The 19,754-nt window shown below is 47.2% G+C and overlaps 1 protein-coding gene across 1 annotated transcript in view; it reads right to left on the reverse strand.

Moving 5' to 3' along the window:
* Positions 1 to 19,754, reverse strand: part of LOC135827912 (protein draper-like) — a 44,829-nt gene that overhangs the window by 3,226 nt on the left and 21,849 nt on the right. The window lies entirely within an intron of this gene.

Below are 19,754 nucleotides of genomic sequence, written 5' to 3' on the forward strand. Positions count from 1 at the left end.
AGCCATGCTTTGACCATACTGCTATGTGTAGTCATCATCCGAGCAAACACCATACAAAGTTGTCTTGAGGCTTCAAAACCATCTAAAATGCGCAGGTGGTATGTCGGCGACCTAGACGTTTACAATGCTTTCCCACGGCATACAACACATGTCAGCATTAGCCTGTGGCGGGCTGAAGCTGATGTTTCTGCAAGGTGAAGTACTGGCTCGCTGTTCGTACTGCAAACCTCTACTCATGCCTTGACCTCTGCCTCATTGACCAGTGACTTAAAAAAAAAAATGCTGCAATGTTCAGGTTGAACATACCTTCTTTTGCAATGCTGCCATGGCTGTTTGTTTGTTTTTATTTTACTTCACCAGATACACAGGCATGCCTGCCTTCTCCTCTAACTATACGGCTAGACTCTCAATAAAAGATGAAGAAGATTAAAGCAAACATGTGACTGCATGTTTTGTTTTGTTTTTTTTTTGTTTTTTAATTTTACAAAGACCAGTTATAATATGCCAAACATGAAATGCAGCTAGGGGAAGTACGCACAACCTGAATCGTGGCAGTGGTGGTGAGGTTTAGGGAGCTCCGCCGACCTAGGGTCTGCATCTTCGCTCCAAATATCCAGTGTGAACATGCTTTCGAAATCAGTTTCCAACGTTTCTGAATACCAGTCGCTTTGTGGTTGGACTGGGGAATTCCCCACGGCCGAAACAAACTGTGCTACAAACATGGGAGTCAATCGTACAGGCTCATTTTCACACACAGTAAAACCTGGTTTAAGCAACAACTCCACTGTGCAAGCAAAAGCCAGGTAGTCTTTAGAACCAGATCCCATACAGTCGTGGCGTATCGGATCGTGTACATACATGTGTATGACCTGCTATGGGTTTGGCGTGTGTGTGTGTATGTGTGTGTGTGTCTGTGTATGTGTGTGTGGTGCGTGTGTGTTTGGCGCGCGCGCGTGTGTGTGTGTTTAGGTGCGATAATGCGGGAGTGTGGAGAGTGTGAGAACGAGAGGCTGTGTGTATGTGTGTGTGGTGCATGTGTGTGTTTGGTGCGTGTGTGTGTTTGGTGCGTGTGTGTGTGTGTGTGTGTGTGTGTGTGCGTGCGCGTGTGTTTAGGTGTGATAATGCGGGAGTGTGGAGTGTGTGAGAACGAGAGGCTGTGTGTGGATGAGTGTGCGTGTTCATGTGTCACCCAGCACCTGAGATGTTGATTCTGGCACGTCAGAGCGTACTGCCTCTGGGAGGTGTTGAATGATTATCATATTGTCTGCACTGAATTATTCTATCTCCTCTGCTTGGCTTCATATGCCTGCGTTTTCTAATCTCCTTATGTTGTCTGATGATTGGTTTTTGCCATGAAACTCTGAGTTACAACAAAAACAGCCCTATATACTTCCTTTTGTGTACCTCTTGCGTACTACGCTCTGCCCATTCCGGGCATTTGAGCACTATTGCAGGTTAAGGCGCACACCCTCTGTGTATGATTGTACTTCCATGTACTCATATTGAGAGGCGCGGAGCATAGAATACTTTCGTGCAGGCTAAGAACACCTCATCCTGCACTGTCATTTGTCACTTCTGTTGACTGCATAAAAACTTGCTTCAGAGCCCACCTCAACCCTGTTGCAGTCAGCCCTGCAAGCCAAGTTGGCACTTTAGGCTAGTTTTGGTCGTTGTGTGCAGGTCCGATATGGCACTTGGTACACTAAAAGTCGGTCACTGGTGTGATTCACACTTTTAGATTTGCTCCATGATGCAGTCATTTACGCTTTGCACTGCCGCCATTCACAACTTTTAGATTTGCGCCATGCTGCAGCAATTTACACTTTGTTTTGTATATAAACCAATACTGATCCAGATTTCTCAGTACTGTTTTCTGATGATCGCTTAGTGCGTGAAACTCGGAGTAAAAACACTTTCTCTGTCCTCCTATTGTTTGAACCAGCTCTACCTCTCGGTTTTGAGCACTCTCTTGGACAGTCTGGAACCTCTCTGTTTTAATTGTTCATATTTTAAAAGTTGCAAGGCATGCTCGATAGTAAGTCGCACCCGCTTTATATTGGCCCTGACGTTTACGGTAAAGAAAGTGTAAGATGTCTATTCTGGAAAAGATGGCACCTACCAAGCAACTGCACCTGTTGGCTGTACTCACACGACACACTTTACGAAGTTGGCACAACGAGTCATCGCAAGCGAGCAACATGCATACATGCCAGCCTGGAGGCTTGAGTTCCCTGGACGAGGAGGCTGAACTCCCTTGATTTTCAACGCTTTTCCTCCACACAAATTTTTTTAGCGCACCCATCATTAGCAGATGTATTTTTCATGACTGCCGTTATAACGTTAAAGCAAAGGGCGCCTCATTGCATTGAGCTGTAACTGTACAAATAAATTATCTGTGGACTACCATTATACCGGTGATCCATTGCAGTTCCATAACTTAGTATACTATGTGCTACTACGGGCTGTGTGTAATTACAACCGATCTACATGTACAAGATCGAGGAAACACTGAGAAAGCGTCATAAAAAGGAGAACTTCGATTTCAAAAGTTCCAACTCAATCCTGGACTTTTGCAGGACATCTCCGGCCCCCGTCACAAGCTCCCTATTCCCTGAACTGTTCCGGCGAAACCCTGGACTAGGCATTTCCCAAATCGGCCGGCCGAAAAATTCGCCGAAACTGTGGTCTTGAGGAAATCACCGATCTTTTCGCCGAATATACAATTTCCCCACTGAATTTGCCGATAATCGATGTTTTGTTGCCTCTACAACATGCAAATACAATTTCTGTTGCTATTATACTGCAACAGGTGACTGCTACTTGAGTCATTTCCGAAATCGGCCAACAGGAAAAGACGTCGAAATCAATGGCTGTGAAGAAATCGCCGATAATTGCGCCGAATTTACAAATTCCGCACTGAATTCGCAGAAAATCGATGTTTTAATGCCTCTAAAGCATGCAGGTAAATGTACACTGCATTGAGAGCGGTGACTTCAACTACTGCTTTGAGTCGAATTCTGACTTTCGGGCTCATAATATGGCTGAATTTGGACATTCTCTTAGCCGATCGAAAAGCCGATTTGGCGAAAAATCTGGCCGATTTGGGAACTGCCTACCCTGGACGGTTGGCATGTATAAAATACCATATGACTAACTGTGACTACACTAGATGAATGAAAGAACGTACACATCTGTGTGTCCAGGCAAAATATGTACTTCAATGTGTGCAGCCTGCGGAGGAAGGTGTCTGAGGTCCAGGAGTATGTGTCCTCCAGAGGTATACATCTTCTTGGAACCGCGGAAACTTGGTTGAAGCCGGATATCAGTGATGGTGAAGTAGCTATACCACATTTCAAATTGTTTCGCAAGGACAGACCAGATCGTCCTGGTGGTGGAGTAGCCGTATACTGCCACGAGTCTCTGGCTGTTCATCGCCGCTTCGATCTGGAAACTGAGCTGGAACTACTATGGCTTGAGGTTATAGTTCCCGGCCATGACTCCCATGTTATTGGTTGCTGTTACCGGCCACCTAACAGCCCAGCTGCCTTCTGAGCATCACTACACTCCATTCAGAAAAAAGATGGACTTCTAGCTGTTGGCCATAAATGGGTCAAACTGTGAGTATTTTAAGATTTTTTTTCTGCAATCCCCTATGGACTCTTCCAATTATGTTTCTGAAGTTTTTTTGTCCAAAAAGCAAGCCATAACAAGAATAGGATTTCGGCCAGGTTTTGCCCCGAAAGCACTGAATTGGGAAAACCATAAAAACTCAGGTCGTTTGAACCCGCCTGCGACAGTGCATTGTGCGGTTCGAACTCCAGTTCAGGTACCCGTTTTGGACCTTTTTTTCAAATTTCAAATTTCGCAGCACTGCACTGAGTACGATGAAATCACGAAAAATCGCCAAATACGGGAGCTGGCCAGAGCCAGGGCCCATCTTTTTATGAATGGACTGTAGAACACAACATCGAGTGAGCTGTGGAAGGCCGGCAAAAGTCTACCACGATTGTCAGCGACTTCAATGTGGACTTTGCCCATGGTCAACCATCTGCAGTACCTCTGTGCTCGATTATCAGCCGCTTCAACCTTTCCAACTATGTAACATCTCACACCTGAGTGACCTCCCATTCAGCTAAGCTGCTGAATTTACTCCTTTCATCAGCTCCACCGGTTGGCAACTGTGAAACAGTATACTTAGACATGAGTGACCATTTTGCGATTCTTGCCCACTTGCATATTAGAGTGCCGAAGCACAGCTCATCAGCACCAACGACCACGCGGCGGTTGCACCTCGTTAACTGGGACCGCTTCAGCAAGGACGTCCAGCGCAATCAGCAGGCATTTCCTGACAATGGCAACTTGGAGGAAATGATTACATCTTTCACTGAGTCTCTTCTATCACCATAAAACCACCATGCGCCTCTAGTTGCTCAGTGTGCCCATCGACGTCTCCCATGCCCATGGCTGACAAATGAACTAGGTGTGGGGGTACGGAAGCGCAATGGCTTACATCGGAAGTTGATGCGGGACCAGGGGAATGCAAGATTACGCGAGGAACATAAATCAGCTCGTTATGTGGCTAGGAAGCTTGACAGGAAACTGCACAACCAGTAGTTTACCACCCAATGCCAAACTACCAACCAGAGGAAACTCTGGAGGGTACTAAATACTGTCACTGGCAGAAGGAAGCAATCGCAAATCCCTCAAGCGCCTTTGCCAGAGCTTAGTCGAGAGTTTGGCGGAGTAGTGAATGATCCAACACATCCACCCCACCTCCAGCTGCCGTCGGGCCCAAGCCTCCAATGCAGCTTAAATGTATTCCAGCCTGTCACAGTGACAGATGTCGAGTCATGCCTGAAATCAGTGGATGCAAGCAAAGCCACGGGCAGTGATAGGATTCCCGGTTTCCTGCTCAAGCAACATGCCTCTGTTCTTGCACCGAATCTCACCAGCATTATCAATTTGTCTCTTAGAACTGGACAGGTTCCGCCAACCTTCAAAGGTCACATGTCAGTTGCCTGTTTAAGAGTGGCGACCCAACCCTGCCCCAGAACTATCGTCCAGTGTCTCTCTTCCCCACTATCCCCCTTATTCTGGAGACAATGGGTAAGAGACAGCTCACTGCCTATCTGGAGACACACCAGCTATTGCCCGACAGCCAGTTTGCTTATCGCAAGCAACATTCAACTGAGGATGCACTTGTGTTAGCTGTTAATCGATGGTCCACCGCTAGATGCATTAACTGGGACAGTGTTTGTTGATATGTCGAAAGCTTTCAACCGTGTTAAAGGGGAAGTTAAGGCAAAAATTAAAATTTCACCAGTTGTAGTCTTCGGGGTGCTGAGTAGAAAGTATTAGGCTTGTACCAACTCACTGACGTCATCGATGACGTCATAGCGATTTAACCCTATAAACCGGGGCGTTTTAACCCTAATTTTTTGCGATTTACGGTAAATTTTTGCGATTTACGGTAAATTTTTGCGATTTAACCTAAAATCGGAGCGTTTTACACATGACGTCATCGATGACGTAATGCGATTTAACCCTAAAAACCGGGGCGTTTTAACCCTAAATTTTTGCGATTTACGGTAAATTTTTGCGATTTAACCTAAAATCGGAGCGTTTTACACATGACGTCATCGATGACGTAATGCGATTTAACCCTAAAAACCGGGGCGTTTTAACCCTAATTTTTTTACGATTTAACCCTAAATCTGCACGTTTTAACCCTAAAAATCGGGGCATATTAACCCTAATAATCCTGGCAACCCTAACCCTATCACCATGGCGATAACCCTAACGCTAGGGCTATCACCATGACGATAACCCTAATATTCCTGATAACCCTAACCCTAGGGCTATCACCATGACGATAACCCTAATATTCCTGATAACCCTAACCCTAGGGCTATCACCATGACGATAACCCTAATATTCCGGATGATGATAACCCTATCACCATGGTGATAACCCTAATATTTCTGATAACACCTAAACCTATCACCATGGCGATAACCCTAATAATCTCGATAGTCATAACCCTAATATTCCTGATAACCCTATCACCATGGTGATAACCCTAATTTTTCTGGTGATGATAACCCTAATAGTTCGATAGACGATAACCCTAGTAACCCTATCACCATGACAATCCTATTACCATGCCAACTCTACTCTTTTTATGTGTGCAGGTACTACAGATCACAACGGCAACAACAACACTCAGCAAACCCTAATAATCATCTTTTATGTGTACAAGTCCTATTTGCCCTAGATCTAGTTGTTACGTGCACAGATCCTATCGTTATTCTTATATTATGTGTGTGTGTGCGTACAGGTCCTATATACCCTATTAGCAAATCTTGTTGTTATGTGTACAGATCCTGTCGTTATGCTAACCCAATCACCATCGCAACCCCCCATCAACTCTTTGATGACGTCCGTAATAACCCAATCACCTACGTGTCTACAGGTACTGGAGAGTCGGTGGAAAAAAATCCTCCCCCCGATTTACCTAACAGCAAGACTTAGTAAACTATTTTACTTACCTTGCATGAATTTATACAACAATTCAATCGGGGGGAGGGTCATGCTCATCACCAGGTAAGATGCACATGTGCATTCACACGCGCAGATGTATGACGATAGTGTTGCAGCTGTAAACGATGAAAAGTTACGAAAAAATAAATCAAACGCTGAAAATTACGAAAAAATAAATATCTGCATCTATATATGGAATCAGACTACGATCCGATAGACATGCAATGGCCGACGATCACATACCTTGCACGAAGCAATGCTGCAAGGAGATGAAGAGGGATGTCCGTCTCTTGTCTGACTAAACGACTAGGCTAAAATAATTCCAGGACTACATGAAAAAAGGAACACCGTCACTACGAAATGATTTGAGGAAATGAAGATTGATTCGATATACGTACACACCACTTGCCCCGACGAGTTTGAAATTTTCAAGTTTGTACGCATCAAACCACAAAGCCAGTCAAAACGAGACCTGCGTGCAGGATACACATCAAAAGCGCACCCGAACCCTCGCGTACGCGGGTCAAAAGGTTACGAGGAGTACGCGCGCACGCGCGGTCTGCAGCAATCAGAGAGAGTAGCAAAATGCCGATGGTTTCCTACTCCGATCAGGCGGAAGTTTCTGGAATCAACTAGAACCCGCGACGTGACGCGGGGTCCATGGTCATCATCTTTAGCGGTTTTCATATGAATCGCATACGTTTCAAAGAGATGTAGTACTCACGTCACCGCTTTACCCGCTTCACATCCTGAGCGGCGGGCTCCTTGATCATCGCGCAGAGTTTTAATGTTGAACTGCGCGCGCGCACCCTTCAACCAACGAACAACTGGGCGGGGATAAAAGTGATTGGATCCACCTTGATCAGTCCCATTCAACCATCATCAAGATGCTTTTTTCTTGCTCGGCTTGTGGAAAGACCGCGACCCCTGCCCATCGGCGACTTCAAGTTCGTGGAGGACATCAGCGATGATCTCGTGGCCGACATCGTCATGACGCACCCCCACGATTCGCCCGTGGGATACATCGTGGAGTGTGATCTCACGATTCCCGATGGTGTGCACGATGCGCTAAACGAGTATCCTCCTTGCCCCGAGAATATGTGCGTGACGGACGACATGCTGTCGCCGCATCAGCAGCAGCTGGCGCAACAGCTCGGCTTGGGCAAGCAGAAGGAGAAGAAGCTGATGCTCACTCTGCTGCCAAAAACCCGCTACGTGTGCCACTACGTAAATCTGCAGGCGTACGTGGCGCTTGGCGTGGAAGTGAGTGAAGTGCATCGCGTCCTCCAGTTCACGCAGCGTCCGTGGATGCGCTCGTACATCCAGCTGAACACCGATCTGCGTACGAATGCTGCATCGGAGTTTGAGAAAGATTTCTACAAACTCATGAACAATGCAGTGTTTGGCAAGACGATGGAGAACGTCCGTCGCCGCTTGAACCTGAAGCTTGTCCGCTCGGAAGAAGAGGTGGGCAGGCTGCGGCGCGCCATCGTCAAGCCAACGTACAAGCGCAGTATCGTGTACGACAACGACCTGGTGGCGGTGGAGTTCTTCAAGTGTAAAGTTCACTTGAACAAACCTATATACGTGGGTTTCTCCATCCTAGAGTTGTCGAAGGTGCTGATGTACAGCTTCTTCTACGACACTCTGAAGCCACGCTATGGTCAGAACGTACGGCTGTGTTACACGGACACCGACTCGTTCATCCTGCAGTACGCCACGGCCGACCTGTATGCGGACATGAGTGACATGATGGATCAGTACGATACGTCCAACTATCCGACTGACCATCCTCTGCACTCCCTCGCAAACAAGAAAGTCGTCGGCAAGTTCAAGGATGAGCTGGGTGGACGCATCATGAGCGAGTTCGTGGGGCTTCGCTCAAAGATGTACGCGTACACCGGCGAAGAGTCAGCAAAGCGTGCGAAGGGTGTGAAGAAGTCCGTCGTGAACGATACTCTGCAGTTCTCGACGTACAAGGACTGCCTTCTACGCGATCAGCAGAGCATCGAGAGAGAGATGAATGTGCTGCGCAGCCGGAATCACCACATCTATGGTGAGACCATCCGCAAAGTGGCGCTATCACCGTTCGATAGCAAGAGGTACATCCTCGACGACGGTGTGAGCACACTTGCATATGGACATTATAAGATACCGGCATAACACATCTTAGCGTAGCGGCAGACCATTCGCTCACTTCATGAAATACATAGTGTTCTCATAATATTTTATTCTCACAATATTTTATTCTTACGCAACCGATTAACTTGAGATTTTCTTAACCACTCATCAAACTTGGCTGGATAGCCTTTGAAAGATACTAGAGATGTATTACCCTTCGTTTTAATCACTTTGTTCAGTCTCAGTCCGGTTTCTTTTGCTTGCTGCAATTCATTTTCATAGAAACCGCCTGTAAGTTCTTCACCTTTTAGATCTTCCAACTGATACGTAACCGGATCTGTGAATAGAACCTTCCTGATCTGAAACACTTCCTCACTCCAATTTGGCGTGTAACCTTTTTCAAAGTGGCCTTTCTGTTTCGAGATGCGAACCTTCGCTCCTGTGTGATACTTGGGGGGTTGATCTGTCTGGCGTGTTGCGATGCGAATGTTTTTTCCATGAGCAGCTTCGCTCGGGGTTTGCGAGATGACTCTGTGCTTGGTAGTGTTGTAGCTGTGCAGTAGCCTGGGTAACACGTCGACGTATTTGTACGTTCCGGTTTCCGTAAAGTGTTTCCACATCCTGCTCTTCAGGGTACGGTTGAAGCGCTCGATAACGACGGCCTTCCCCTCGTTGTTAGTGCTGTAAATGTCGATGTCATTTTCACCTCTCCACACGTTCATGGACGAGTTGTAGAATTCCTTTCCTCGATCTACCCATAACTTTTTAGGAATGCGATCGGACGTGTTGACAATTCGGCGAAAAGCATCTCTGACTTCGATGCCTGTTTTACGCTTCAAAGGAATGGCCCAAGCATAGCGAGAGTACAGGTCGATGACGGTGAGGAGAAATTTATAGTTTTGATTCTGTCGTGCGTAAGCTTGCATGTCGACGAGGTCAGCGCTCCAAATTTCATCCACGCCAGTGCTTCGAACGGAGCGTCGTCTGAAATGGATTCGTCTCGGCCGATGCAGTTCTTTGGCAAGCTGATGCCAGTCGGTGGGCTTTCGCCCGCTGACCAACCTATCGAGTTCCCTCTCCCACTCGCTCTCAGCCATTGTAGATAAATATTGAGTGAAATTATTTTCTGATTCTATGATTCATTAGATCGGTGAGACTTTTGACGTTCCGTCTCACATCTCGACCGAACACGCCTGTTCTGAGCATGCACTTGATGATGTGAAAAAGAATCTCGTCGTTATGACGTAAATTCGATCCGAACATTTCTTTAAAAAAGAGAAGGGTCTGCGTTACGCCAAAGGTGAGAAGATGAAGACCTGCTAGAATACAATACCACCCACAAACAGAACTTTGGGAATGCTGTATCGATTGAGTTGTTGTGATCAAATCGTACTTGTATGGGGGAAATCTACTCGCAATGGAGCGGTGAAAGTCCGCCTCATCATAATCGACCCCGATATCATGTAAGCTTCTGCCAAAGCTATCGAAGATGATAATGCACCGCCCGTCCCGGTAGATCGTTATCCAATGATGTCCGCCTTCAGGGGGACTGGTGGTCGATGAGTGCACGTTGTCCGTGTTCACTATGCAGAACTGACCGGTATCCAAATGTGGTAGGTGGTCATATGCACCGACGCCCCGAAAGGCGCGGACATCTTGCAGAACATGATTGATATCATGATTTGTTAGAGCATAGTTCAAAAACACCTTCTCCATGGTACGCTCCTTACGATTTGATAGTTTTTTTTTTTTAATTATTATTATTATTATTATTATTATTATTATTTTTTTTTTAACAGCTACGGTATGGTCTTGCCCGCAAGGATTTCCTGGACTTTTTTTCTGGTTCTTGTATTGGCTTTGAACAGTTGATGAGCGAACCCTTCATCACTAGTCAGACTACTCTGGATTGGCTTCATGAAATCGTTAACGTTTACGTACTTTGCTTCGTCCGAGGCTGCATAAGCCTGTCGGAGAGCATCGACAGTTGGAAATTTGTCATATGCGCTACTAACCACGCTGGACAGCATCTCGAGGCTAGCGACTTTAGGGCCTAGATTTACGAAATTGAACTTATCCTTGAAAGTCTCCGCCATTACTCTGAAGGGGTATCGAGCGAGGTATTGTTGTGACACTCGATTGACCAACACCTTATAGTCGTGAGCAGTTTCCGATTCCAATTGCTCTATGTGACGCTCGACAATGCTTCGATAATGTTCGCGATCCTGCTCATACAACCTCAGCAGAGACGTTCTGTTTGTGAAGTATGGGCTTTGTAGGAATTCCCCAGGTATATCCTTTTCTTTGAGCAAATTATCCATCAGCTGAAGAGTCCATAGGTCGAATTCGTGAGGGCGACTCAATCCCCATGAACTGGCAGAAGATGCCGTCGTCACTGTGCCAGCATCAGCTCTTTTCCTTCGCGCATCCGAACGAGAATCTCGTATCTGGCCGCTGCTACCATCGTAGTTGAGGATGGTCGATGCGATCGCATTTCTCACCGAGTCGTACCCTATCAGATCCGGGTTGTGCTTGAAGACATCCTCGTAAAGCCGTTTGATCTGAGCATCTTTTTGCAGCTCCAAAAGACTGACATTTTCCAGCGGATTTCCGGGTACGTTGGAAAGAACTTTTTTGGCATTTTTCAGAAAAGCGTTGTAGCTGTTACCTCCCTTCTGCGTCATCGGGGGAGCGGTGCCCAAGACTTCCCAAGTCCTGCGCCTCTTCACTATTACGTATTCGGGGTGCTCTTGAATGTGTTTTAGAACGAGAAGTCGTTTCTTCTTCGGTATTCTGAACAAACCCTTTTTATTTATAGCCCTTATAGTACTGGGTAACCCCGATGAAAATTGTACGAGTAAGTGATCCATGACTCGCACCGGACGTACTCAAATGTATACGAGGTTTTTTTTTTTTTAATTGGCCAAAATTTGCGCTAGATTTTGGGGTGGTTTTCAGGCTAAAATTTAGGCTAAGATTTAGGCCAAAAGTGAAGAAGTTTACAAAATAGACCGATTCATTCGAAATTAACTTTATTGCTTTCTCCATCACAATAAGTTGAGTAGGTGTTCTTAGAACAGTCTATGGCAAGAATTGGTCTCTGACACATAATCAACAGCTTTTCATAAAGTTTGAAAGTCAGCGCAGATTTTACCGATGAGCCGCCAAAAAGCGTATTCAAATACCGCTTGATGTTACTCCTGTCGGTGAAGCGAAACAAGTACAGGAAATTAGCGTTGATCTTCATATCCTTCATGTTGTCGAAGCTCTGGGAAAGGAAAAAGACGTTCAGCTGATGATGATGACTGTACATCGTGAAAAACTTGTAGAGACATTCTCGCTGGCTGCCGTGCTTCAACCCCATAATGCGTATATCGTCTATGATCACGTAGGTTTGAGGTTCCAATTCCATGTCTTCGATGCACTCCGGCATGACGGAGTAGTGCTTGAAGGACTTTAGACCTTCTAGATTGTACTGATCAGCTGACGTGTTCGAAATGACTACGAGCCGTTCGGGCTTCACTTCACTCAAGAGCTTCCTCATGAAGTAGGATTTACCCATGTTGCTTTGACCTAAAAACATCACATTCTGACCCCATTGCTTCAGGGCGGGTATGAGTTCCGAAAACCACGGCTTCCTTTCGAACTTTAATCCGGGCATTTTCAACCCGCTCGTGTGCACGGATGTCGATCGTTTCGGTGTACCCTCGCTTGCATCTTGTCGTGAGTCGCGTTTCAATGCTCTTCGTCCGCTGCCGCTCACCTTGTTTACGACCCTCGACGGCTTGGAAAGTAGAGAAATGAAATCCATGCTTCCTGCACTACTAGTTAATGTTGCGCAGTATTTTTTGTGCGAAAAGGCTTTCAGGACGGGTCATACCGCCGCTACCTGCAATCGATGAAATTTTATCAAGACCCGTGTCGAGTCCGGCATCCAAACCTTGCGTCAGGCGACTTTGAAGTCCTTCTCGCATGTCATCGGACAGACCCATGCGGCTGGCCTTGTTCATAGCCTTGTTCAACAGCGCAGTCCCGGCTCTCGTACCGAGGTTTTTCACCAGCGCTCTACCGGTGTCGCTCTTTAGCGCTTTAGCACCAAATCGTGCAGCTTTCTTCAAAAAGCTTCCGAATCCTCTTCCTCGAATTCCCGGCGTCCTCCTTCTCCTTCTCCGGCCCCGAGTTCTCCCGCCTCTTTGAGGTAATCTGGTTGCGGACTTTTTCATCTGCACGTTCAGGACACCTTCGTTCACCGAACTCCCCCCGGAATGGGATGAGAGACCCCCTCTCTGAGTTAACATTTGTAACATTACCGGATCCATCATGCTGCTGCGAGTCACGTCTCTCGTAGATCTAGCACCTCCGCTGTTTGATGGAGGGCGTGGAATGGTACGTAAATCACCCCCCGCATACATTATTCCGACTATCGCTTCATTAATGTTAGTGATAATTTTTTTTTTTTTTTAATTTTTATTTCCATATTTTTTAAACAACTTCGTACTTGATACCCTGATCCTTGCTGAACGTGTACATGTACTTGTCGAGACAGAGCAGGTTGGCCTTCAAGCTCTTGTTTTGTCCGCTACCGGGTGCTCGGACGGGAGCAGCCTGATTGTCGGTGAACTGATAGTCGATGCTCAAATTACCGCGCAGCTTGGGGTTATCCAGATGCTTGTCTAAATTCAGACTGATCGGTATCATAAAGTACGTGTTGCAGAAGTCCTTGGAATCGATGGGAACCTCTTTCCGATAGCCTTTCCCGAAAAAGTTTTGAACCAGAGACAGAGCACGAAGATACGACGATTTATCAGGATCGTAGTATCCGTCTCCAGCACCTAGCGCCCACTCAAATCGCAGGGGGCTATCGAACACCGGTTCGTCGTTTACCATCACGCGAAGCTGCGTTAAACCTCCATGTACCATTGCTAGACGATTGGAGCAATTATACGCATTATTTCCGTATGCATCGGTCGGGGTTTTCCCCAAATCAAGATCGGTAAAGAAGAGAATCATTCTTCTGGGGATGTCGGCATTTTGCAGAATCTCGATCGTTCCCTGCGCATCAGAAATGGTTTTTTGCACGAGTCTGGGGCACCACGTGTGATAGTATAGCTCTCGAGGTAACGTGATCTTGTCGGCCATGTCTGGATCCAATCTGTACGTAGCGTACACCAAATCCAGCTGTTCCAGATCGATTTGTACCTCTTTCAAACGTGTAGCATCTGCAGCGCCCAAGCTCGAAGCGATTACGTAGCGCGTAAGCTCTTGTTGCGGGAGATCGAATCGTATTTTGACTTGAGTGTTGGGAGGAAGCCAGGAGTCGTCAGCGTTGAAGAACGGAACGAATGGCCTCATTTTAAATTGATATTTTCCTTCGGTCACTCTCCTACCGTTGGACTCGACTGCATCCCCGTATCCCGTCTCCGAAGTAAGATGCATCGTAGGAGTTCTTTTCAAACCGCGATTCGCATCAAAGTCTGGAGCCGCAGCACTGGCACCAGAAGCATTTGTCGCGAACGCATAACCTCGCTTCCGATTCTTCCCATACTGATATTGTCCGAGATCGATATCTTTTATTCCTAGTGCAGGATCTAGTTTTTGAAGACCGTACACGTCCTTGTCCGTATAAGCCAGCCTATCAGGATCGCTTTCCATCATGCTGAGCAAATGTTGTACAATTTGAAAATCGGATACTTTGCTCGATTGCGTGACCTCGATTCCGTTAATCTCGACGCGCATGTTCTTGAACCAAGAAAAGGCGGGAGACGTCGTACACACAAACTTTCCCCAAGCGGCATCGGCCTTGTTCTTGATCGTATACTTTAATTTCACTAGAAAATAGCTTTCGTTGAGGGCTAGCAAATTTGGTGTGGAAATGTTGATTTCGCTGTTGAGCGAAGGAGGGGTGGCATTATCAGAATCGAAAAGACGGACGCTGCGACCACCTTCCAAGAGTGTGACTTTACGCTCGCTACGTTCTTTTATCGACCCTTGCACGATATTGGTCTTGGACAGGAGACCCGTGAAGGCCTCCGGACCCCTGGGGGTGAACACTTCCTGAGCCATTGCACGACCCTGGTCTCTTGAACAGAGGGAAGAATTTTTTTTTATTATTTTTTATTAAATTTTACTTAATCGGACGTATGCGCATGTCCAGATAAATGGGAAAATCGGTTGAGATATACTCCCCCGTGTTATACTTTAACCAAAATGATATGGAATTGAGATTCTCATACGGGAGCATGATGCGCTCGTCAGCATTGGAAAACACGTAGTTGTTTACACCGTGTTGCGTTATAATGGGAAAAGCTTTCAGCAGACGAGAATCCGTGTTGTTCTCGTACTCGATAGAATGCGGTATGCTATCCGTGTAGAGGAGGACTTGACGCACTCCATCGCTGAGATCTACTGGATAGGGAAACTCGCCGCCCGGTGCTTGGATGGTATGTTCACCCTTTCCCAAGTTCCCGATGCCGAGGACTTGATTCGGTGAATTGCTGTCAAACACCACTCGAACCCCCTCATTCATAGCGAGACTAAATTTCCCGGTTGCACGCGAATAACTAAACGTTACGTTGTTCAAGCTGCGTTGATTCAGGCGTGCATTCAACATGTCACGCAACTGTTCCGCGGTCTCGTACGTTCCAGTGAGCAGAACTAGGGTGTGATCTCTTTGACGAGGTTTTTTCGATTGCCCTGGGGTGTCAACGATTTCGATCCGGATTTTCTTCGTTCTCGAGGTGATGTTATCTCGATGTAATTCGAACTGGGCACCCTCCAGACTAATCGTTTTATTACGGGAATCAAATTCTCGTATGCCCAACGTAAAATGTGGCGTGTAGAGCCCATCGGTCACACCTGCCGCATTGTTCACGGCCGTGAGAATAACGGACATGGTGGTGTTATTCTGAAGGTTTTACGAGATACAGAGCTTTATAGATCCAAGTTTCTCCGATAGTAAACGGTCCGACGGTCGACGAATTCAAGCTCCTGGTGATGTGCATCCAAGGAATCGAATCTTCAGACTCTGTCTTGAGGAAAGTAAATACTCCGGGGACTTGCTTCGCATCCAACCATACTACACGTTCAGGAGCGCGCGTTTCCCAACATTTCACCAGCACTGCGTACGAAACAAACTGAGAATTCGGAGGTCTTAATCCTTCCAAGAGGATGTCGCTACCCCAGTAGTTACCTGTCAAGTCTGCAGTGCGCTCTATAAGTAGGGGAGAAAAAATTCCTTCGATATCTCTCCGAAGATGTAGCATACGTTTGGTGTTTTCGCTGACGTTATCGGTCGCTTCCATCATGGCGGCTCTGAGGGAAGCGGTTTGCTCTTGTAATGTTGATGAATCTACTTTATTCTCTACGGCATTGCGAACGTGCTCCACCATTGCACCGCGCGTTACAGCGCAAGTAACGCTCCTCACGTCATCACCCATAAAACATACGGCGTTGTAACCCATGTTGAGTCGTGCATCCATAGAAATTGAACCATCTCTGCGGATGGCATTTTCTTTCAAGTCTGACAACTCTTTGGCTAGGTCTTCAGCTGTTGCAGGATCCCAGGGGGAGGTGTATGCGCTTTGCGTTTGATTTTTCCACATGAGCGCCATTCTTGATTCCGTCGACCGTGATCGTTGGTACATCAGTTTGATAGTAGTATTTATTTTTTTAAGCTATGATTCTGTCCCTCGCTCTTTGCAGCGCCTGCTCCGCTCTAAGATAGTCTTGCTGCAACTTCATATTCCCAGGAGATCTTTCGTGCGCCTTCTTTGCTCTGACATAGGCTTGATACAGCTTCTTTATCTTAGGGGACAACCATCGACCCTCATGCTTTTTCCGATGTCCAAAGACTTTTTTCAACTTATCGATAATCTCCGGTGCATTCTCAATAAGTTTCATGCCTATCTCAAGACCTGCTTCGGCTCCTTCACCGCCCCCATACTGCAGTCGTCTGCGACGCCCCCGTCGTCTAGCCATCTTTACAACAAGAACACGTCTCTCGATAGTAGTAGGATTAAATATTTTTATTCAAATTGTATAGGAATGATATTGCTATACATCAAAGACTTCGATGACATCATCATCCACCTTCTGAGAGTAGGCCCACAGACCGTACAACTTGGAGAGAAGCGGTGTCACGTCGTCAAACTCGACCTTTTCGTCCAGCGATGGATTGATCGGTCGGAGTTGAGTATCGGCAGAGTCTGCCGGACTGCAACAGAGCTTGACTTTCAACAGGCCTCGGTCGGAGCAGGTTATGGCCGAGACGTAGATGTTGACGGGGATGGTGGCTTGCAGGTGTTGATGAAAGTACTGCATTGCGGCCTGATGACGACTGCTCTTCTCGGATCTGACGTTCATGAAGATTCTCGTCCCGCTTTCCGTCTGTTGACCTCGTTGCATCGGGTAGAAATTCGTCTTCATGCAGGTGATGAATCCCGCGTCTAGCGAAGCTCTGAGGCTCGGCACGGTGGTGAGGATGGCTTTCAGGATCTCTTCCGTGCTCTCGTTGATCTGCAGATACAGGTTAGGTTCCGGCTCTCCGGTCACGCATGGTGATGCTTGCACGCGTGCTGTCGGAATGGCACCCGTGGGAAAGTACGACTTCCAGCTCGAACCGTCCGGTGCCAAGTACTTCTCTCCACGCTTGACGTATTTGACTTGAATTCCTGCGAACAGCCCTTCGGCAATGAGCAGTCTCGTAAACGGCATCGTCGTGGGATGAGGAACCGATCCGTTGCTGCCAAGGTATTGACGTGTCGGAGACTGTGGGGTCTTTGGCTGTCTCGGCTTCCGACCACCCTGCGCCGATTTGCTGCGCTGATACGTTGGAGGCATGTCGACGATGAGAGAATAATAGAATGTTTAGACTGTATCACCCCTTACATACTGTCCCCAGACGCGCTCTTGTCGGGGCATGTCTTTGACCCGTCTCGACATGTTGACGTACGTCTTCGTCATGTTGCTGGGTGCTGGGGCCCGGCTGCCCGGCTGCTGGCCCCCGGCTGCTGGCCCCCGGCTGCTGGCCCCCGGCTGCTGGCCCCCGGCTGCTGGCCCCCGGCTGCTGGCTGCCCGGACGTGCCTCCGGCACGCTCGAACGTGTCTCTGTCGTATCGATGGCTGTCGATCGCATGCGATTTTCGCAAAGTCGTATAGGATGCACTGCAAGTCCTGATGCTGCGAGTGAAAGTTGTCGATCAGATGGGATAGAGGGTGCGTCTCCCAGCAATAGGCGTCGACGATAGAGAGTAGAATTTTAGCATCGGCGTCGCTCAGGTGGTATAGATTTTTACGAGCAGTCGTCACGTGTTGCGGTGTGAGCTGACGCGAACTCTCCATGAAATGAAGACACCAAAGGAGAGAAAAACTCACCGGCAAGGGTTTGAACATTCGCGCAAACCGTAGCCAGGAAACGTTGCTGCGTGGAAGGAAGGCGCGTAAACGCTTCTGAACGATATAATTGCAATCGAACAGGAGACACGATAGTGCAATAGCATAGTTGAGACTTTTGTACAAACAGGATTTCTTCAGAGAATGTAACGTTTCTTGCAGGGGATGAAGGTTGAAGTGAGCTGAGAGAAAGTCACCAATGTTTGTTTTCTTCAGAAAACTAATCAGATGCCTGTCGACGCCTAGAAGGCGCTGTCGAGATTGATAGCATCTTTTTTCTGGCATGCACCGCTTTTGAAAATCATGCTCCGGTGCGTACACGTGCTGATCGATCACGTGCGCACACGACGTGCACACGTAGTGACCATCTATCACTGCCTCGGTCACGTGATTGCAACCATCGTCACGTGTCGGAGAGCCCTTTGGCTGCCGAACGTAATTGATGAGCGCATCGAATTGATCACACAGATCCATGATGTTTGGGAAATGGCGCCGATGCACCGCCTGCATCCGTCTATAATGCAGAGCCGCCGAGTGTTTATTGGTCGTAGGAGTCGGTATAAAAAGACTCTGCTTGCTTTCCTCCTGCATCATTACGCTCGATTCGTCAGCAGGGTTGCATGCAATTTTCATGCTCTCGTCATCATGTCTGCCTCGTGCTCCAACACCTCGTGCGGACTTTCGGAGTTTGTGCATAAATTTGAAGGTGCTAACTACGATAAAGCCGTGTACTTCCACCCGAACGTGAATAAGATCGGACAAGATGCGTGGAGAATCGACAGCGGAGATATCAAAACCTATCTCAAGCCCCTGGTAGGTGAAGAGACCATCATCTGGGCGGGCATTTACAAAACTCCCATGTGGTACCTTCAACCGACAGATTTTATTGCTTTCCACGCTTTCGTCGTCTTTCTAACGAGAAACTGGTGGTGGTCTGCGGAAAAAACAACCGACGGTGTCAGCATATGCAGAGGCAAGACTCGTTCAAGCGTGAGATCTTCCTATCGAAGCACCAATCGAAAAACTCCGATAGAGGAGATTATTGCTGACAAATCACATGTAAATCTGCAGGATCTGATAGATTTCCTCTACGACTCCAATCTCGTCAAGGGTATTTACAACGTTGTAACAAACAACTGTCATACGTTTGCCTCCACTCTGTTCAACGAACTTGCAGCTACCCACTACGTCAATCATATTGCACTTCGGCATGCCAAACCCATCGACTCGGAGCATGCAATCGAATGAGTGCTCGACCCCCATCCAGACACACACATTTAGCACAGATATGTTGGTTTTAAAATGTTTAATTATAATTTATGAAGCTCATTCTCAGCTTCTTTCAGCGTCATGATGCTCTTGCATGATATCTTCCCGTAGAAGTTTTGGAGTTTCTCCAAATAGTGATAAAGATGTCTTGATGTTGATATATGGTCTTTCACCTCTTGAAGTGTACGCCATTCGTTGTCGCTGCATGGAAGGAAACACATCAAAACATGTATAAGATCTCTGGTATTTCAAATAAAGAGAATTGCACGACAGATTACTTACCAAGAACACAGAAACAGAGGCTGGAGACCGGCCTCCAGCTTCCTCCTGTGGTTTTTAGACCTCAGGTGGTCGACGAACGGCCGGAGGCCGGTCGCGGTCTTTCCACAAGCCGAGCAAGAAAAAAGCATCTTGATGATGGTTGAATGGGACTG

This window comes from Sycon ciliatum, chromosome 12 (genome assembly GCF_964019385.1).
Source record: "Sycon ciliatum chromosome 12, ocSycCili1.1, whole genome shotgun sequence".
NCBI classification, from domain to species: Eukaryota; Metazoa; Porifera; class Calcarea; order Leucosolenida; family Sycettidae; genus Sycon; species Sycon ciliatum.